Raw genomic sequence first — 22,382 nt, 5'->3', positions numbered from 1 at the left:
ACTACAAGATCACCTCACTGAAATACGCCTTTCTTTCCCTGCTTTCATCCCACAAAGTCCCTATAGGGCACAGTTACTTCACTGCTTTTTTTTCAGGATCAGGCACGTAGCTTTTGAATCAAACCTCCAGATAATCAGTCCTGCCTGGCCTTTTGGTTGCATTGTGGTGTGGTCCTGGAGCATGTGAACTGAATCCTTCTTGGGAGAATCTAAACTAGAAGCAGTGGCACCAGACTGCTCAGAAGTAAAAGCAACGCTAAAAACTGCCTGGTATGAACCTCAGGATCCCAGCACCACGTTTTTCACTATACAGATACTCCCCAGTTGGTCCACACTACTTGCTAATATAGACATAATCATAAAAACTAAACATTCTGCTGTCATTCATCTTTACGCCACCAAGTAAGATGATATTATTATATCCTACAGTAAGATTGCAATAGTATAATAGTGACAGCAGCAAGAGCACCTTGAACAATGTAATGAATACAGGATAGATCAAAGTAGTTTCAGCTACAATAACTAACCTAATTTTCGTAGTTTTACAATGAGTTCTTCCACTCTCTAAAACATTTTCTCTTTGTCTTGCACTAGAATAGTAAAGAATGGTTAGAGAAGGGAAAAAGTAAAACAAACTGGATAAAAAGACAGAAAAAACACTAACTTTCTCCGACTAAAACCCCGCAAAAGCAATAAACTTTAGGCATCAGTTGTAAAAAAAGCCAGCAGAAAATTTTAGGCAGTAGTGCTTTTTAAGGTGACTGTGTTGTCATCTGAGTTTATGTCAAACATCCTCTGGTATTTTTTTCTCACGGTGGATCTTATGTTCTCTATCCAAATGTCATTAAAAAGACCACCAAAATCTTGAAATTTTTCATAACTAATTCAAGTAATAAGACAGTCATCACACTGGTTTTTTAGTGCATGAAAGGCTAAGAATCCTATGACATGATGTATAACCATCTCAGTTACCTTCTGCCACCTATTAGAAGTACCTGCTGAGCCTATAGAAGTTTGCAGGCCATATGGAGGTCTGCAGACCACTGACTAGAAGCCACCTGTCTACACAATCCACCACACTTGTTGAAAACTTTACCAGGAAGGGGAAGAGGATTTTTTTCCTGATAAGTTGTTTGTCCCTAGCAGCAGCAAGAGCGTAACGCTCAAGAGTTTCACTGGAAGTTGCTAAGAAATACTTGTGATGGAAACCTCCCTGTGTTCCTGGTGCAGGAAACCAAATAAACCTCGTTGCTCCGTCTGTTCAACGGTTCTGGACCTGGCGGCAAGTTCGTGAGCATGAGTGACACTGACCACTGTGCTGAGGACCTGTCCCAGGCCAAGTGAAATGCTTTCCTAGTACTGAAATACTTCTTGAAAGCTTCCCTCTGCCCTCACATGCCTTCCACCGGCCCTCCACATGGGAGATGACTCCGAGCTCGCTGAGAGCAGGAAGCCCCAGCACAGAGGAAGTATGTGTAAAATCCAGTCTCGCTTCACCATGACTGTCCATTTTCATGAATGAAAAGGGCAAAGTCAGCAGGGGAAGCTGGGCCATGTCATGGCTGCTACCATGCTGCTGGTCTTCTCTCCACAAAGCACTGTGGATCTGTTAGTTTCCTTCAGAGATAATTGTTTCTGTGTATTAAACCAGCCAGAGACATGGTTACTAATGTGGTTAATTGTTAAGACAGCACAGCTTTGCATCTAACTCTTCATCTTGCATTTTCAAGAGGCATTCCCCAGGCCCTTTAGTAACTGATCTGTGCATTTAGACCACATTCATTAGTGACTTTACACACAGGACAGAGAAGGTGAGTGGTCGGGCTCTAACCTCCTAGCTCAGCTGCAGAGGCCAGTGCCGTGTTACGTCTCCCATATAGCCGTGGTCACATTGCTCACATCGCTTTGTGTGTCTCAGGCTCCATGTGCCTCCTGCAGAACACGGCAGACGAGTGAAGATGCTGTTGGTTTAGAGCAGAGGAAAGCTGGGAACCTAAAATACTACATTTATTAGGCAAATGTGGGAGAAATAAAGGGAGCTAAGATATTCTCCCTCCTTAAAAGACCAAGTAATTCCGTAAGCAGTGCAGTCCATGGAGGCTGGTTTCTTGTGGCTTTCCCTCTTGCATGTAGGTGAACCCACGCACAGTAAGACGCACGCCCTGAGCAAAGCTAGCCCTGTGCTGGAAGCACTCGCAACGGCTTGCACCCCAGTGCGCTCTTGTATCTGTGGTAACGAGGGCGAGCCTTCCCTTCAGAAAGGCCAGTAATTTCTGTCATTGTCCTATATCCAACTGCCTGTTTCACAAAACTGGTAGGAGTTCAAGGACTTTGTGATCTCAACCCATCTGTTAAATTTAGCTGGAGCCGGCCAGCAGATTCCAATGTTACTGCAGGGAGACAGAGAGAGAGAAAGCACACTCCAGAAAGAAAACAAACTAAAATACCTGTATTGGCCCATGAAAAATGATGTTGAACTGGCAAGGTAAACAAGTGGATCTGATGCTGAAACTTGGAAATGAAGTGCCAGTTCTGCAAGATTCATTAGTATCAAATCCAAGCATAGTCTTGCCCAGGAAAGTTCGTTTTAACTTATGCTGGTTTGAAACACAGCTTTACTTTTACTTACTGTGAATTGCATTCTGTTTATGCATAATATTAGGTATATTTTGGGGGGGAATTAAACTGTAAACTTTCCTCTGTTCCATTTCTTTAACACATTCAGTTTACTACTGTAACTTGTTTGTAACATTACTAAATTGCAACTACAGAATGTGGGAGAACATTTTGTTCCTACACAAGATAGGAAAAGTGTATCTGTAGATTTAGGTTCAGATAACAGGTTCAAATCTGCTTCAGATGACACAGAACAAGTAGGTGTCTGGGGGTTTTGGGGAGAGACGAGACAGAAAGGGTTTTTCCCCTGGAGGATCGAAAAAAGGTATTTTTCCTTAACATGATTCATAATACAAAACAGATGATGACACCATCAAGAACAAAGCAAAGTTTGTGGAACATCCACAGTGTTGCATACGGCTACATATTTCTTATTAATTTTGGTGAACAGAGTTTGTAAACAGAAGAAACCCTCAAACCTCTAACTTGTTTAGGATATTGTATCTTTTTACATACATATGCATGTACTAACGTGGGCTGCAGTACAGTCTAATCTCTCCAGCATTTATTCAGACTTAGGACAAAACTGCTTTCAACCCGCAAATATTTGTCATGACAGCACTCAACAGTTTCATTTTCCAGCACCAACTAGTGTCAATTTTAATATGATACTGTCTTTTCCAGCATTCCTCGATTTTACAGAGGAAGAAAGAACTTATACTGCAGAAAGTGAAAGTAACCAGTAACCCTTCAGCCAGTCTCTGCAGGATGACCGGAGTTTGCAAGGAAACCAACCACACAACTTTATTTCAAATGGGGAAAATGGACAACCTCCCACTTTCAGTAACAGGTATATTACTAAAAAAAGCCAATGTTTGTTACATAATTGCTTTAAAAGAACAGCAATGTCTAAAAAGCTAAACACACCTCCTTGTACTAGTTCCTGGCATTTTATGCCAAAATGCATGTGCCTCAATATATAGGTATACATTTAAATGTAATATAATCTACATTAATAGATTTAAGGCTTTAAGCAAAATTTAAGAGAATTTGAAAGTCAGCAAGGACCATTATGCTCCTTTAGGCTTATGCTAATCCATATGACAGACCACACAATTCCAGCCTAGAATCCCCTCCACAGTGGGTATCATCCTTCCATTGCATGTAAGTGAGTAGCATCAAGCTCAAAAATGTGCAGCACAGTATTTTCAGAAAGACATCCAAACTCTATAGAAGGTTTTCATCCACCCATGAATGTATCATTTTCCTAGGCCTTTCCACAGTTATTACTGGGATCTTCTTATTATCATTAAAACCAAATTGTTAATTCATTGTGTAAGAGTGAACTGTTCCCCCTGCTCTCCCAAGTTCCAATGAGTGTGATTTTCACCGACACATCTGTACTACAGAAAAATGTTTAATTAAAAAAAAACCCAACCAACCACACCTCCACTCTTTTTTGTGTATTTTTTCAGAAGTACTTTCCACGTACCTTAAAAAAAACCTCCTTAAATTAAGATTTGGTATTTAAAATCTGTGTCTGAAAAATTAACGGCAGCTGATCTACACACAAGAACATGAGATACTTCAATTTGTTGCAACATTCAGAAGCATTGAAGATTACATGAACAAACAGACATGGATTCCATCCACTTCACATCCCATTGACATCATGAGCCACCCACTGGAAGCGGGAAAAGACTTGTAATTTCGGGGGTTTCCTGCATCATCAGGTTTTGCTGCAAACTCTCCAGAATGAGCCAACCAGGCTCTTTCAGGCGCCAAACCATTTATGTGCTTAACTTCAGGGGCTTCAGGAAGTGAGCAGCACTGCTCAGATTTGCAAGTTAAAGACTCGCACAGCCAGAACTGTAATCCAAGCCAGTCAGTGGTACCACTGTTAACTGTCTGGAGGAGCTGAACGTGCCCCCTCAGCTCCCTCCCTCTTTGTATTTCCAGGAGCAACGAGGATAAACGGGCATTCTACTATTCGTACTAATCGCCCATTAGTCTCAGTAGTCTGAAAGGCAAACTGACACATCCACTCATTTTTACTGTTTTCAGTATTTATAGTATTACTTCTCCAGGACTGTGAAGTAGCTGCCAATTATTACTAGAATTTGGCATGCAGAAGCTCATATATATGAAAAAACATGATCAAACAATATGCAGCTCATTAAAGGAAGTTTATAACTCTGTTCCCTGCCCTAATACGTTGTTTTTATCTTCTGGAATATTTACCACACCACCTGATTAGGTTGAGCTGCTTATGTATTTTGAAAATACAAATTATGCCATCAGTCATTCGTCGTATGACAGCAAACTTGCAATTACACAACTCCACAAGCTCACGCAGTGCACCAAGGCAGGCACAACCCAGCCCCAAGTGTCAGCACAGCACAAAAAGACTATCCAATCTTTACTGATCTTAAAAAAAAAAAAACAAACCTCAGGCAATAAACCAGCTCATGCTCTGAAGAACAAAGCTTGTACTGGCTCTAATCCTGCGCTGGAGTGAGCATAGCCATGTCTCTCCAGTTTACCTCTGCAGGCAAGGTGAGAGGCAAGCGCTTTCAGAGGAAGGAGTGGCTGGCACACTTTCCTAGGTGTCTAACAATGCTACCTTAAGACTCACTTCCCACAGCTGGGCATCTATGCCAAGAAGTTGTTAAGACTCCAATCCTGTCATTCTTTCTTTTCCCTCTCCTCCAGTTTGCTTTTGAGCTTATGCTTCTCACACAGAGGAGAACTGGGGATCCAGTCCTCTGCGTGTGTGCACAATGTACGTCCAGAGCGTCACGCTTGGCTGCCAGGAGCAGGATCCAACTCTTTTGGACTGCGATGGCTCAACATAATTTGCCCTGCAACTAGCAGGACTGACAGGCAGCTTAAAGACCTTGAGAAATCTACCCTTAAAACTTTTACATTCATCCTCATTTCTGCCTCTCGTATCACACCTAAAGACCCTCCCTACACAAAACTGGCAATAATACTTGTAGCGAACTAGCAAGCAGAAAAGCAATTGTAGCGTATGTATAAAAGTCACGCTGCTCGGTATTTATTTCCAGTCTCATGTATCTATCACAACACAATTAAACAATTCCCCCAATGCTAAACAGCTGGTTTCCTCTCTGTTGATGTGATACACTATCTTGATTCACATGATTCTGGATTTGCCCAAGGCTGCAACTCATTCAGAAAGCTAGCACAAATGCCATGTCCCATTTAAGATCCAATTGAGGCTGTAAAACATTAACCTAAATCTGCATAAGCCTCATGCCTGACTCCTTCAGAGCAGAGTGCATCATCTGAGCAAGCATTCCTGCTCTCAGACGTCCCAGCCTGACTGGTCAGGATGAGTGGCACGAGACAGGTAGCCACAGAGGACCGCTCTTCTGCATCTCCTCGTGATGCAGAAGGGAACAGCAATTGGTCCTGCACAGATCTGCACGGCGCCAGCGATCTATTTATACAGCTCTAGCAGGCTGAAATTCTGCATAGAAACTGCAGCCATCTCTTCAGCTCTCAAAATGAAGCGGGGTGGATGTCTCTAATTCTGATTCCCATGGTGTTCCGTGCAAAAATGACAATCATTTTAATTTTGTGTGGGGGAGAGCTGCTGGCGTGTTTTGTACGTCTTTCTCTACACCAGCTTCAAGGTTCTTACACCTCAAGGATTATCAGCTTTGTCACTGGGTTTTAGATTCCACATCTGTGATTTATAATATGGCCACCCAAATTAAATCCAGGATAACACTTCCCTACTAGGTCCAATCAGTCAGTAGGCACTGCAACTTTCTCTCTTCTTTATTAAACATATGACAATAATAAAACAATTTTTTAAAAAGTAATTTAGAGTCATACTATATCCAACTGTCGTTTGTAAGAATTTACTGTATTATTATTAAGAGCTTCTGGTGACAATATAACCCACAAGACTGAAACTTGAGTGGTTTATACATGTCGTCAGAGCCTTAGATAAAAATGCCACCTTAGAAAGTGGGAGTATTTAATTTTTTATAATACTTTTGTACTAGTATAAAGCATTCAGTTAATTTACATCAGTGGCTTCTTTTCTTAACATATTTGTATCTGTTTGATCTTTTACAAATATCTAGTTCTTTTCTTCAGATCTATTTGTGCTGAGTACTTTGAAGACATTTTGCTAGGGCTTATTAATTAGAATGCCTCCAAACCTTTAGGGTTTGGGGTTTTGGGGCTTTTTCTTTTATCTTTTTTTTTTTTTCCAAACCAGGGCACAGCGTTGCAAATGCAAAATTGCACACGCACCCTGCCCACACACAAATACCAAATTTTCACAAAGAGGCTTGGATTAGTTACATTACTTGGTAACAGCTGCACGGTGTAGTAGCTGGTACTAGGTATCTGCACAACACATGTCCACAGGCTGTGAAACAGACACGGACAAATTCTCAGTTCCTGTAGAAAGGCTAAACCCCACGGATAACTGCTGTGAAGGAATGCTGTGACTCAAATTCATCACAGCCATAGCTGTGGACATAACAACTAGTTACACAATACTAGTAATGACACACCAGAACTTGATTACGGATGTTCCTAGTATTGAAAATGCTCATAATATTGAATGTTAACAGAGCAAAACACATTTTAGAAAAGTCACTGGAATGAAAAATGTAAGGATCGGTTAATTTTATAGCAGTTTTCCATTAGCTCATATTGCTCCACTGCAGCTTCACCGTATTCATGGATGCATACATGCACACGCATGCACACATACACACACACACAATTTTGGGAAGTGGAGGATAAACCAAGAAATAGGTTGTGTGAACAACCCAAGAAGTAGATATTAAAGAACTGATTAAGCAAAGCAATTAAGCATATAATTGATTCCCGTTATCTTCAGTGGAGCTTGACAATGGTTAAAGTGCTTTGTTGAATCAGGGTCCTCAAAACACAGTGCTCCTCAACCCTTTTATCTGATCGCGGCTTTAGGCAAAACGAAAACACTTGAAAGGGACGAAAGGTAAGGAAATGCTCAGGTTTAGCAAACTAAATCCTTGTAGGAATTCTATTAGTTCGGAAAAAAACCATAGTGGCTTTGTAAATTTTCATCACCTCTAGCAGTTTTTGAATAATGCAATGGTCTTTTTGGCAGCTTCATAAAGCTGTAATCTGCACACCAAGTTCTACAATGTCTCAGCACTTCCTGGGGACTCAGAGCAGTAGGACAGTCTTGCAACACAAGCAGAGATTAATCATTTTCTAATGCACAGTAATAAATAATGTATCCCCCATAGTACATAAATTAAAGCTGTAATTCCATCCCAGTTCTGTGATGACACCAGAAGCCCAAGATGGAATTTCAGCCTCGTTATGACCAGTCAGGATACACGTTATTCCTAAAATTATGTTCTGAGACTTAATAATGAACTGAGAAGTTCTGAAGGCATTACCAAAATGAAGTGACGTGTAATTACAAGCAGAAAGCAGAATTATTAAGTCAGATACTGTTTGCAGAACTTGCTGAAGTAAGCAGTAAATCTCATTCCTGAAAAGCCTACTCAGCATATTTGTAGCAAGGCAAGCAAAGATCACTACTACTATAAAAAAACCTGAAACTTGTTCTAGTACCACAGAGCAATGCCCCCATCATAGTAAACAGAAAGAAACCACATGTTAAAGATCAGGTCTGTACATTACAGAGTCCTTAAAACGCTGAATATAACTCCTCCTACAGCCATACATGGTATTTCACGTACAAGTCAAACACGTATCCTACAGGTGTGCAATGCCAAGCAAAAAATATCAGGAGAAAGCCACAGTCTGTCCCAAATTTGCACTCCTATTTGACAAGAAAGCTGTTGAACAAAGCAAAACACTCATGATGAGAAGTATGTTGTCCTTCTGACGAATGTATTTATATATATACACATTTTACACACTGTAAATAATCTAAACAATTTTCATAAAGAACATAGTCCTAATATTTTTCCTGCAGACAATTTCAAGAAACCTTATGAAGATTCTAATGATATTTTACAAGTCTAACAAGTATTTTAATGGAAATAGGTTTAGAAGCATGAAGACAGAAAGCCAAAACAGTCATCTATCTAGAGTTAACTGCTATATTCACCCTGAACTTTTTTTACCAAGTTCAATGATTTTTAGCAAATACTGCAAGATTTCAAGTAAGTCTGGAGCCACTTTTTTTTCAGACAGGAAGAAAGTAACTTTCTGACCATCTTACACAGGCAAGGCATGAAACTTTACAGGAATGTCCATGGTCTGAAGTAGTTCCAAGGTTCTGAACTTTTTTCCATGGTATTATTCACAAATTCATCTTCTCCCCCTCCGTCCCACCACATTCTTGATAATGTGAGACCCTAAGTCACACTCACTCCCTCTTCCCTTAGGTTTCCATCTTACAGAGCTGTAAAGTAAAGATGGGGAAGCCTGAAGATTGTGACAAAAAGTCAAATAAAATGGTGCACACAGTTGTTATTTTTAAAAGCTGAAAATGTTTAAGTCTAGAGTAACTGGTTTTGAGTATCTGATGCTTCCCCACAAGCCACCGTCCCTTACCTTCCAACTCTCCCTCCTTCCACTTCCCCTTTTTATGTTACATAAAGTGTTCAAACCTTGAACACCTGGACTTACGTTTCCTACATTCATACTTGAGCAAATTAACAGCAATGGTCTCATATTCAAGGGGCCACTCACCTGGAGATCCCTAGTGATTTTCTGTTCTTTTAATCACTCTGACAATCAGCAAAATTTAAAATGTGAATAAAACTATTTATGTGCCTACACCTGTATTTAAGGACATGCATCTTCCAAGAACCCATTTTCTCCCCTTTTGCCGTTTATGACTATTCATACAACAAAAATGTATCAAAAATCATGACAAAAGGACAAAGAAAGTAAGACAATAAATGCTTAAAGCTCCTTGCTTCCATGGTATCTCCACAAGCAGCATATCATCACCTCTAAATAGCAACCTGAAACCTACTCAAGAGACTTACATAAGTCATGACTCAAGAACTAAAGCAATGAGTGTCAAAACATTCAAAGACACAGTACCCTCTGCTCCTAGTAGTAAAGGAGTAACTACTCAGAAGATGCGAAGGAGATCCTTGCACTGGAGAAAAATAGCAGTAAAAACTTAAGAGATCTGCAGAATCACAGAATGGTTTGGGTTGGAAGGGACATTTAAAGCTCATCTACTCCAAACCCTCCCTTGCCATGGCCAGGGACATCTTTCACTAAATCGGGCTGCTCAAAACTATTCCTTCAAAATCATCCACACAAGCTAAGCTACACACATCAGTAAGTAGTACACTACTAGAAAACTTTCAACCAGATGTGATCTTGGAGGCTTCTCATCTCTTAAATTATGATATAAGCTGCAGAAAAAGTGATAATGTCAAGGCCAGGTATGCCTCCATCCGCCTTTTACCGGGAACTCAGAGAAAGAGATGGTTTTCTATGGGACCTCTAAGCTAGTAGGTTACATTGCTTGTGAAATATTGCTCATAATGAATGGCAATCCAACACAGAGACTAAAAGGTGACCCTGTAAATAAACGTCAGCTGCAAAATCAAATACCTCCCCAGGTCTGAGCTGAACAAACACTGCTATTGACAATGTAAACAAAATGCTGAGAAGAGAAATAAATCGCCAATGAAAAGGGGAGAAGGAAAAAACCCACCCTAGCAGTAAGCAAGAGGGCACATGAGAGGGAAAGAGCGCATGGCAAACCTAGGTTAGCAGAACTGACCGATGCAGGCTCTTCCCATGCTCATCACCACACCATCTGTCCTTAAGTATAAATGGAAGGGTTACCTATCATGTTCACTTCGTGCAAATATCCTTTTCACTTTCATATATTCCAAGGACTATGTGACTTATTAATGCAGAAATTAATCTAAAATGTTGCTTATATAATACACACCATATTGATTCGCAATCTAATTGCACTGGTCATACAACTACATACTAGAAATCGTTGTTCAGAATGTTCTTCTCTGATCTGGGAATTATGTTACAACACTTGCACTCTAAATTTAAAGACACCATGTACACCAAAGTCTGAGCACTAGCCTGTTAATTGGTTTTCCTTCCCTGTTCATTAGCCCAACACACAACAGAAGACACGTGGGTGAGGACTCACACCAGCAGCAGTGAAAATTTCAGTGCTTACAACCCAGGGAGAGGAGCAGGACTTCAGAACTCTGTAATTACAAGGAGGAAGAAAAAGTCTGATTAAAGAGTCCCTATTTCTGACATAGCGCAACTCGGAAGAAGCGCTGTCACAACAAACTGTGTGGCCAGGACTTCCCCAGTAACACCATACCTAAAGATGTGGGCTTTTCGCCACAGAGAATTCCAGTTTCCATCCTGGAAACAGGAAGGAGGAGGAGGAGGAAAGAAGCCTTTTATTCACAACACTGTTGAATTATTTAACTCTACTAAAGACTCACTGCCAATGAGTTGTTGGGTTGTTGCAATATAGGCATTAAGAATCCAAAAGCAGAAGTTCTTGCTGCCCGCCTGATTATTGGTGCTGATTTGTTCCCGACGAAATACAGGACAAAGTAACATACTGCTAATGTATACCCTGTTAATTATTCTGCAGTGCCATGTACGGAAGTTCATGTGATGGAAATATTCACGCAGTGCTTCATGTGTGGAAATTCTGTGGTGCCTGATGGAAGTTCTGATGGATATGGATAGAATCAGAATTATATATAGTTTAAATTCATATTCAGTCAAGTTTGTAGCTATAGCAAGGGAGGAGGACTGAGTTGTGAGACTACACTACTGCCTAAATGTTACGCTGTTAGATTAAATACTCCCGTGAGCTAAAATACCGTAGAGGACTGAAGTTCAGGAAATCAATTTCAACGCTGTTTTGTAAACTTCAGTATAGCTCCAATTCTCTGTTATTTATACCGATTCAATGAATCACATTTACACTGCAAGCGCACACCAGGCTGAAAAAAGTCAATTGGTTAGTGCACAGCGCTGAGAGCACCGTAGGGAGCACAGACACTCACAGACAACACGCTGCCAAAACAAAGCTTTAATTTAGAGCAAAAAATTCTGGCCTCTGGAGCTGTAAGAACCGCCCCAAGATAGGAACTGGGAGTACAGGGATGAACAGAAGCAGTGCTATGGGTCTGCACAGATTTCCAAAACTCACCCTCCCACAGCTTTACCAGAAAGCAGCTGGGCGAGCTGAGCAGCAGCAGCCGGTTGCTGTCGGACCCCTGCAGGGCCCTGAAACTGGGCAAAACCCTGCTTGGTGCTCAGCCCAGATGCCCAGGACACCCATGCCCAGCCTACAGCCCATGGGCCACAACGCTGACCCCCAAAACACCGGATTCAGCCTGCCACCCGCTCACACCCACCCACCCTCCCGCATCCTTTGCCCCTGGGGAAATGCAGCAGGGGCCACCTCACCCTGGGCACCTCTGCCCAGCTCCTGAGAGCCCCCCGCAAGTCGTGGGGTGCAGTTCAAGCAGGGTTTGACACCAAACCTCTCTGAATACAGCAGATCCCACAGCAAACTTCACCTGTCAGAGGAGAATCGGGGTCAAACCACTGCCGCTCATGCTCGCAGAGGTGACACGCTGCACAGCTAAACACAGGCACCTAAATGTATAAACTGCATGTATACGCTCTCTCAATAAAAACACATTCATATGCATTTACACCAGACTTTCTTTTTGATGTGCAAGTTTTGTTGCCACCCCACACTCCCCACAAAAAAAAAGAAAAAAAACCATTTGCTTTCCTCAATCATTAATTGTATTAAACTAATAAACATTCTGACACCAACACTGTTTAAATAGCCTTCTCTCCACCCAAAAATCCACTGACAAGTATTTTCACATATAAGATGACCATTCCACAACCCTGCTTTTGAATGCTAATCTAAACTGAGTTCCCCAAGCCAGCAGGGTAAAGAGTTACTCTTCGGGTGGGAGAGTGCAGAAAAGAAATGAGAGAGGGGCCTTTAAAATGAAATAAAAATAGACTCCCTTGATCCCACCATGACACGGCCCAGACATTCTCCCTGTGGGGGAAGAAAATGTTTCTTACTACAGTGAGAGTTTTTATAACATTTTCTTCTTTTTTTTTTTTTTCCCCCAGTGCAACTTTGCTTCCTGAAGAATGCTTTATATAAAAGACATGACATTTGGCAACCCAGCTCGGCTGCTTTGTGAAATTCTTTGGCAAGTGCCCTACGTGCTGACTGCATTAAGCACATCAGTTTATTTATTTATTTATTTATTTATTTATTTATTTATTTAGGCAGAAGTCAGTGAGAGCAAGCCATACAATTAACGTGCAGCACGGCACCGCTTCATCCAAAAAAAACGGAGAGGAGCCAGGGAGGGAGGGGCTGGAGCCTCTCCCTTTTCGGAAACCTCACCATGGGAGAGGAGATGGTTCTCCAACCTCAAAGCGTTGCTGCTGCTCTGGGGCATACACAGTGATTCTTGGATCTCAAGGCATTTAGTGAACATCAATTAATTAATTAATTAAGCCTCAATTCCACAACAAAGGCAGGTATCATTAGACACCTGTTTTGCATATGGGTAAAACGAGCCATGGAGTAAACCTAAGCCTGTATGGATGTTGCCCAGTGTCCTGAGGCAGGAGGTGCACCACCTTGCTCTTGCCCAAGTGAGAGCCACCCCCCAGTAGCTGGCAGGAGGGCACAGCACCAGCCACCCGCACACCCACACTTCCTCCCTCGTGCCCCAAATGAAACCAGAAAATGGAGAAGTCTCCACATGCCACCGTCTTCCCAGGGGTGCAGCCATGGCATGTGACTGCGTGTCCGGGACATACCTCAGCACCATCCGCAGTCAGGGACAGCACCATATAGATATATATATACACACACCATCCACTGTCCTCCAAGGGTCAAGCACTTGAACGAGCAACCCCTATTTCCTACTCAGATGCCATGTGTTGGGCAGGAGGGCCATACAGTCATGGTTTGGAGTCAGGGACCGTACTCCTTCAGGCTTACAAGAAAACAAGATGCTTCTCAGAAACAATGGAGTAGTGTGCTTACCATCAGCCCCATTTATTTACACCAGGGACCAACAAAGCTTGGCAGCACACACTGCCAGGGACACCCAGCAACAGCAAATTCACAGAACCATGAAATTTTCAAGCTAAATAGGAAGGAGAGCTGGGAACAGGGGAGGACATGACATACCTGCCCAGAGCCCAAAGCCAACAGCTGGTCAGTCCCACAAGCTTGGAAGGGTAAAGCTTCTGCACTTACTACATATCCCCTGATATTTTCAGGCCAAACAGCTATCAGCAAAGGGTTCAATCCATCCAAGGCACTGTTTAGCACACGCACCACAAGGGAAATGCTGAAACACGGTCCGGTGCCTTCCACGGGAAGGAGCTACCGAGTCTCCAACCAACGTGGCCCCTGCAGATCAGGTACAGAAAAGACTTCTGTCCACCTCAGAGAGCTGAGATGGGACTGGAGAGTCTGCCTGATCAGGTGGTGCAGCTTCAAAGGCTACATCCAAGGGCACAGATAAATCTGTAAGGAATTTAGCTTTTGGAAAAGTTTTAAGCAGCTTGGTCTAAAAAAATGTGACACGTTTATCATTGAAAAGAGTTTTCTACACACAAGTCTGTAAGAGACAGCTGTGTGTTCTCATCATTTGTGTATGACCCAATAAAAAAACCCAAACTCTAATTTTGTTCCTAGAAAAGAAAATTGACACAGCAATCTAAACCCGTCTAGTGTTTTGCTGGAAGACGATGAGGAAAAGGTGGGGTTTTTTAAAATTTAAAAAAATCTGGCATTACCCCCACTTTCTGTTCTAAAAATTTTTCCAATAATTTTTGTCCATTTCTAGGCCAATTTCTGTGACATCAAAATAGCTACCACAACAGCAACACACAAGCCAAATTCTACAAGGTTTATTCAAGGCAAAGAGATTTCAACCAGACACCCCATCTTCAGCAGAAGTTTGACGTGACTAAGGGCTCAGGACAGTAAGATACAGAACCTGGCATCAGTTTAACTGTACGGCAACCTTTGCCAATCATCTCTCCTCGGTGGAACACATACCAGGCTCTCGTTTGCAAAGGATTTAGGGATCTCTGCACTGAAAAGGGCCAAGGGGACACAAATCTGTCCACAAAGGAATCACTGGCAAAACTCCCCTCATCTGAAACAAGGAAATGCCAAGCTTTCAGTAGCACAACTCGATTGTCCTCTTCAACCTAGACACAATGCACTAGCAGTTCAAGTAGGGATTTCAGGCTTGGTGTACCACGCTACTGACTGCCCATGCAGGAAGCACGCCTGGGTTTATGGGCTGATTCTGGAAGTACAGGCCAAGAGCAAGCAAGGGAAACCTCAGCACAAGTTGTCCAAAACTGTGGTCTCGTTAGCCCAACATGCAGGCAGATTTCAAGTCAAGAGGCTCTGGATCCGTATGCCTATACTACATATGAAGACGTGGAATATGCACATGTTGTCCCAATGCAAAATTTCATACCAAAACACTAATAAACGCGCTTTTTCTTTAAACAGAGGAAAGAAAAAAAAAATTCTCCACCAAACTGATCTGTGAAGGCAAGTAAGAGGAACTAACATACTTTAGGACAAGCCTGGCAATCTTGCTAACCTCAGGTGCAGAGTGCAGAGATGCTATGGAAGATGAAATTACACAGCTTAAAACTTAGTTACAGGTGGTTCACTTGAGGGGAAGGACAAGATTATGACAGAGGTTCAAGACTTGGAAGTAAAGGGTAGGATAGGACAGAACACATGAGAGAGGGACAAGACTGGGTTGTTTTTGGCTTGACACTTGGCAAGAGAAAAAACAAGCATGAGTCATAGTAAAGGTAACTCAAAGTGCGATGTGACTGCAACGGAGAGCTGAGCAGACCACACTGCATGAGTCAGCAGCACAGATAAAAAGGGTGATAAGAAGCAGCAGATGGGACATGTCTCTACTAAAACAACCCTGCAGGACACAGGCCTCCTCTGCTCTAATGAAACGGCCGTGCCAAGCTGCCGCGCGCCGGCTCGTACGCTTGCGATCCCATGAATCAAAGAACGCCGCGCGAGCTTAGAAAAGCAGCAGGCAAACAGGTGCAGACAGATCCACATGCGAAGGAGCACAGAAAAGCAAAGCAACAGCACACACACAGACCCCACAACACACACACGCACCCTGACAAGCACCCTGGGATACCACCCTCCAAACCACTCAGCGGGGTGGGGTGGAAGAAAAGAGGGGAAGGAAGCTGTCACTGGGATCCTGGCATTCAACCTGGCCGATGGCCAGCTTTTCTGTGCCTGCTAGTCAGGCTCTGCCTTCCTGATGGGTGCCAAGGGCAGAAGGCTGCAGCATTGCAGCACACACACCCCCCGGCCCCTTTCTGCCCCCACCAGCACGCACCTGCAGAGCCGGGAGGCAGCCGCAGCCACACAGCTCGCACGCGTCTCGAGAATCCTAAAGCACAGCTGGGGATATTTGCGCAGCTATGCTCCAGAATAGCTGCAGCTCAGGTGGTTTTGCAAAAGTTAGGTTTAAAGCTCCATCTTTTCATTCAGGATTGCAAAGGTCATTTTGCTCCAAGAGCAGAACATTTAGCCCCATGAGAGCAAGCACCACATTCTTGGGTAGCAGAAACCATGTAGTCATACGCAAGGCCACGTTACCTGCAAAATGCAGTTGCTGCCCTGACCGCATAACTTGCAATGGTGGTTCTTTCCTGTTAGGATCCCTACTTGCTGCACTTTTGAACTTGGTCAGGAAAGATGAGGTCCCTCTGTCACAAGCTCAAAAGAGGACAGAGATATAAGGCAAAGCTCAAATCTCCTTTCATCTCACTTCTTGGCTGAGGTAAAATTATACCCTGCCTGTGAGGGGCAAGATGGAAAGTAAAATGCTCTATTTTTAGGCACAAGATCCTGCTTCATCAGGTTCATTTAGTTTCTAAGAAACAAACTTTGGCAAAGGTCTGCATTTGAGGGGGATGAAAGATGACTTGTTTCATTTTCTTTTAGTGCAGCTCACAGCATGACTAGCATAAATCTAAGCAAATCTGCTTTAGCCACATATACATGCCAGCTGTTTTATTTGGGAGAGATAGTCCTTATATTGTAGCAATATATATATTTTTTTCCCATTTTTCCCAATCCATCCTGCCAAAATAAGCATGTTGTGTCCAAGTACTTCAATGGAGTTCGAAGGTGTGTCTATTCCCCCCGCTCCAAACATCCTTATTTATAGATTTCAAAAGTTGGCAGGTACGCCGAGGGAGAGCAGTTGCTGAGCCTAACACGCTCTGCACAGCAACAGATCTGTTGTAACAGATTAACAGGCAGCGAGAGGGGGAGAGAGGAAAGAGAAGTACTTTCCTTCTTTACACACATCCTTGCTTTTAAATGCAGCTTTACAGAGATAATGACAGTAACTGCGTGTCTAAAATAAAGCTGCCTGGAGAGCCAAGGCTCATGCAGCCCCACTGACAGCAGAGCTTGGCTCTGCACTTTGGTCACGCACTTTTCTAACCCGAGCGTGCGCATTCCAAGAAGTAGGTAGGGGAACTGCTCTCCTACGGACACCGTGAGCATTAGTGAAGGGGGAGGGCGGTCAGCCTGTAAGTAAAACAGTGAAGTTAGTTTTCATTTCCTGTCGGTTTTAATCTTGTCTAGAGGCTTTGCGAGCTGCTACTTCCATTTTCTGGCCTGCCTGCAGAGGAGCTGCTCTCTTTACTCGCTCGCGGAAGGTCCCTCTAAGCTGCCTACAATGAGTGTCTCTTGTGCTCCTGAAATCCAGCCCACTCTGCCCACCACTCGCTGGCTGCAGCAGCAGTGAATCAGTCTGCAACCACAAATCACTGTGTTGGACTCCCCCTTGTAACTCTATAAACAAACATACTGCTGATTACAGCTTCCACCGGCTATCTGTTTGGAAAAAAAAAAACAACCACAAAAAAACCCAACCAAAACCCAAAACCGGCATAAGATTCATGGATGCTGATGCACAATTTTTTTTCAGTCTGGGGTCTTCCCATGCAGAAACACTCTTATACCCATTTTACTGCTGGTTTTCACACTCTGTGGGCTCTTTGATTTATTTTTGAACTCACGATGTGAGTGCTTCTATATATTCTGCAGGCGATTCCTGAAATGCAATGCACAATTTGCATGTGGACATAGAGCGTCAACTAATCTGCAGACAGTGACAAATTCTGATCAGAATTCAGACACAGGCTCAGTGAGGACTCCCTTGCCCTCAGCCTGTAAAAGTGCTGCACCTATGTAACTCCCACCACGGGGCTTCTCAGACCCCCAGTGTGGAGGCTGCTAAAGAGTGATGAATGGATGACAAACCATTACTGACAGTTCTGCAAAAAGGTTCCTGTGTCTCTTGGCCACAGCCCTCTGGCAATATACACGCTTCCACACATCTGCTTTCAAAAGAAGCCATCAGATGCACTCATCCATCTAACCTGAGATGCAAGACACAGCTAGGCAAGGGTGATACCCTGCATCAAAGCTGGCTGAGGATGGGTGTCAAGCTAGGAGAACAGAAGAAAAGGTGTAAGTGATAGAGCGCAGAGCTCATGTTGCTAAGAGTTAAGCAGCACAGTATGTGCCAGGAGTAATAACTTCTCCCCCTGCATGAACTCTAACCAGGAGCAATGCCAGCAAGGGTGCGCAGCAAAAGAAGTCGTGGCTAAGAGAAATGGAAGAGGGAATCACCTGATCATCTGCCCATGCACATCACTGAAGATTTATCTCGGCACCACATCCTTAATTCCTTCCCCAGTTTCCAAGAACTGGCCTTCATACACACACTAGGGGAAGACAGTGAGTTTGTCTAGTATCTTCCAGCTCATGTTTGCAAAGCTCTCTGAGAAGAGACCCGCCAGACTCCACAAGTGATCAGTGTTATCAAGCTTGATCCACGTGTGCCTTCAGCTTGCTGCCCCCCATGGGACCAACAGCCATCTGCTGCCTTTTCCTGGGGGAGATGAAGTAGCACGTCAGAAAACAAAGTATATTCCTAAAAGTTTATTCCTAAGATCTCCCAACAAGGCTCAGTCTCACTTCCTCATTTACAACTGCATGAATTCGAAAGGCAAGAGTCGCTTTTGCAAGATCCAAGAATGTGACTAGGAACACAACAGCAAAGCCCCAAACCCTGTTCCTCTCCTCGGTCTGCTATGCAACCCTCTTCTCTCCCTCTGGGCCAGGTCACCACCTTCCACATGCAGACTAATATAGAAGTGACTTCTCTCTCATGCATTTATGTATATAAATTGAGACATATTCTGAACTAGTTTGTGACAATTTGTGTTAGATTCCAATACTGCATCTATTGAAACTGTTTGAATTTAGGTGGTTCTTTTAAGTAGCACTTCGAGAAGGATCTTTGCTGCTCAAGCCTCAAAGAGAATCAGACTTGGTACTGACAGCAGTTACTGACTACACTTCTAAAATCAGGACTGACGGACACCCCTATATCAGCTTGCAGTAGCAGTCTCTCCTGCCAGACCAGACAGGAGAGTATCTTCATCATTTCAGTGCATTTAGCAGGCTGAGTTAAACACTTAGCTCAAACATCAGAAAGGAACTTGAAGAAAATTAATAAGAGTCAGATACTTTCTTAATGGAAGTGATGTGCAAGAGTTTAGGATCTATGATTCCCAAAACTCTTTAAGATACTGTGACCAAATAAATAATAATAAAAATAATAATAATTATTTTAAAATACTTAGTAACTACAATTGACTGTTCTTTTTAAAAATGGCTTAATTTTAAGGCAAAACAAGTTTAATTTTTTTCTTCTATTTTCCCTTCTATGTTCCAGCTCTTATTTTAAGGAACCATTTAGTTACATGACAGAAATGTTTCAAAATCTCCTTTTTTGCTGAACATTTATTTTCATGTGAATGTAGCCTAATACAAGCCACATGCAAAAATACAATCTAGTAAACAGTGAACAGAAAATGCACCACTGATTAAAATAAAAACCAGAAAAATTAGAGACCCACAGAAATCTACGTTGGAGTGGATTACTGATGGAACATCTGTAGAAATATAATGTAATCTATGTTTAAAAAAAGAGATATAAAATTATTTCAAGTACTGAAAGCATTCCCTTCTTTAAGGACAATAACTATAAAGAGTAAATGCAAAACAAGATTTAGAAGCTGATTATTTTAACAAGGTTTTCCTGCTTGCTGATTATAGTCACAATTGAAATCAACGATTTAAATCCCCCTAAAGAACCCTCCACAGGAAGAGCAGTGCTGATTCATTTCTCGTGAGATGGGACACTCAAGATCATGAAGAATGTTAGTTTGCTGATGCATGGCAGATAGGCTGGGACAGAGGCAAACGCATGCTAGTATTTCAAATTAAAAAAAAAGGCAAGAGGCCAAAAATATATGTCTGTATGTGCACTTGTACATGCATGCCCTCATTTTGTTATCACGCAGGATCAGGACACAGACCTGCACAGCAGCAGATTAGAAGGAGGAAGCTTTTGCAAAGAGGTGATGGTCAGCAACTCTTGAGTGCTCAGGGCAGTTCTTCCAGACACAGAAGCACCAGGACCGGCTCAGCAGCACGTTTCTTGGTGTTTCCTCACGCAGTACTGTGTGGCCAGAGCTGCAGGGCCTGGGACGTGAGCGCGTGGTGATGTCTGACCACGCAGAGTTAGTGTGGATCCTGCCAGCATTACGATAAGCCTTGCTAAATCCGTGCTGGGCACATGGTGACTCTGCACCACCCTTCACCAGTGCTCCTAGTCCCAGGATGACAGTGACAAAACACCCCCTCAGGGCTGTCGAGCCAGGAGCTGGAGACAAGGAGTCTGGCTGCTCTCACCAGACCCAAACTGCCTGGCCCTACCTACTCAGGAGTCTCTCCTACAGGCATCCTGTAGCACCCTCCACCACCCAGGTTGCTCCCATGGGCTACAGCAGCATTGACCTCCTCTTTCCCGCCCTGCGCAGCAACAAGGACAGGGGGGTGCAGTGTTTCTAAAAGGAAAAGACTCTTTTCTTCTATGTTTTTTTGTTCTATCACAGAAACCTGAGTTAGAAGACTTCAGAGGACCTGCAGAAACTTGCAAAGTCATGGAGGGGATCCTCCAGCGAGAACAAAGAGAGGAGGAAAGTATCCGTGGGGACACCGCAAGCAATTTCTCAAGGCCGAAGATTACACTTATGGGGAAGAACCTCTCTTTTCCCTCCGTGCCACCCCCATACACTGAACAGCAAACACATTGGGAGATGCAATCACAATGGCTGCAGGAGCTGCCAAAGTGCTTTTTGGCTTAAGAAGCAAAGGACAAGTTTGAGGTTTGTTCTTCAGTTGCTGCCTCATGCACTTAATGTAACGAGACAACAGAGAAGAATAACTGATGTGTATAGATAGCAATGAGGTAATTAAAGCCTAGTTCTTCTCAGCCTGCTCCCTGACTCCACATAAAAGAAGTACACAAGTGCACAAACATCTAGGTTGAAAATACAACACCACGCTCTGGTGTAAAACTCCCGTGCCTCCTGGAGTAGCGCTGGCTTTACTACGGCCACACTATGCATTAGCGGCTACTGACTGTGTTTGCACAATATTTCAATAAGCAGAGCCAACCAACATCACTTCCTCTATTTCTGTATAGAGTAATATATTTACAGGAACAGCCTTTTGAAACATTCCAGTAAAATTAGCTTACTCAGATTTTATTATTTTTTTTTAGCTAGAACAGAGAGCAGAAGCATATCATCATCGTCATCGGTTTTTGTGCATAAATCAGCTGTCTATTTAACCACTGATATGTTGCAATAATGAATTGCCATTATCTTAGTTATTTGTTGGGTTATTAGAGATTACCTAAGTTCACAGGATCACTGAAAAAAAAAAGAAAAAAAAAGCTTCACTATTTCCTGGGAAACGACCTTCAGAAGCATGTATTCCACCTCCTTCTCCAAAGCAATGCCCAAAATATTCCTGGAGGAGGTTTGTCTGTTTTATAAAAACCTCCAGTGATGATGCTTCCATGGCTTTCTCAAAGGCAAATGACTGCAGCACCAAAATACCCTTATCACTTGGAAGCTTTCTTAAACATTTACCTAAGTCTTGCCACCTTCCAATTAAGCCCATTTCTTCCTGTCCTGACCCCAGCAGTTGTGCAGTAGGATTTATTCCCTTCCTCCCTGTAGGAGGAACCTTCCACATACTTGAACGCTGCTATCATGTCTGTTACTGGCCTTCCCCCCTCTAGACTAAACAATCCCAATTCTTTCATCTTCTTCCCCAGGTCATGTTTTCCAAGAATTCTTTCATCTTCTTCCCCAGGTCATGTTTTCCAAATCTTTGATCATGCCTTCTCCCTGGCCACCATCCAGCTGGCTCTGGACTGTGCTGTGCCCCAAACTAGGTGTTGCGCCATTTCCAACACTGAGTGAAATGGATGGGTCATTCTGTGCTTTTTTCTTTACGCACCCCAAAACAGTGCTTTTTCGAGGGGCAGGGATGGGAAAATCGTTCCTTGTATGACTGTATGATACCTACAGCCTCAGGTCTACGATCCCCTTCTCTCTCAGATGCACTGCCCTGCACAGACGGGTCAGCCTGGCAGGGAGCTGAGCCGGGGCTCTGCCCCGCGGGCGCTCAGGATGGAGCTGCAGGGTTGCCAGCTCCGGGGTCAGAGCCACAGAGACAGGGGAGGGAAGGAAAAGCTGCCCACTCAGCAGCGCAC

At 43.2% G+C, this 22,382-nt stretch overlaps 1 protein-coding gene across 7 annotated transcripts in view; it reads right to left on the bottom strand.

Moving 5' to 3' along the window:
• ATXN1 (ataxin 1) overlaps nucleotides 1-22,382 on the bottom strand; it is a 212,324-nt gene that overhangs the window by 163,273 nt on the left and 26,669 nt on the right. The window contains exon 3 of one of the 7 annotated variants that reach the window (XM_055800121.1): nucleotides 18,374-18,635. The exons of the other annotated variants lie outside the window; for them this stretch is intronic. The gene's annotated coding sequence lies outside the window, so the exon portion shown is untranslated. The remainder of the gene's footprint in view (nucleotides 1-18,373; nucleotides 18,636-22,382) is intronic. 7 annotated transcript variants of the gene reach the window in all.

The sequence above is a fragment of the Falco peregrinus genome, chromosome 3 (genome assembly GCF_023634155.1).
Source record: "Falco peregrinus isolate bFalPer1 chromosome 3, bFalPer1.pri, whole genome shotgun sequence".
NCBI lineage: Eukaryota > Metazoa > Chordata > Aves > Falconiformes > Falconidae > Falco > Falco peregrinus.
The sequence above is the reverse complement of the archived record's forward strand: the minus strand, read 5'-3'. Positions and strand labels throughout refer to the sequence as shown.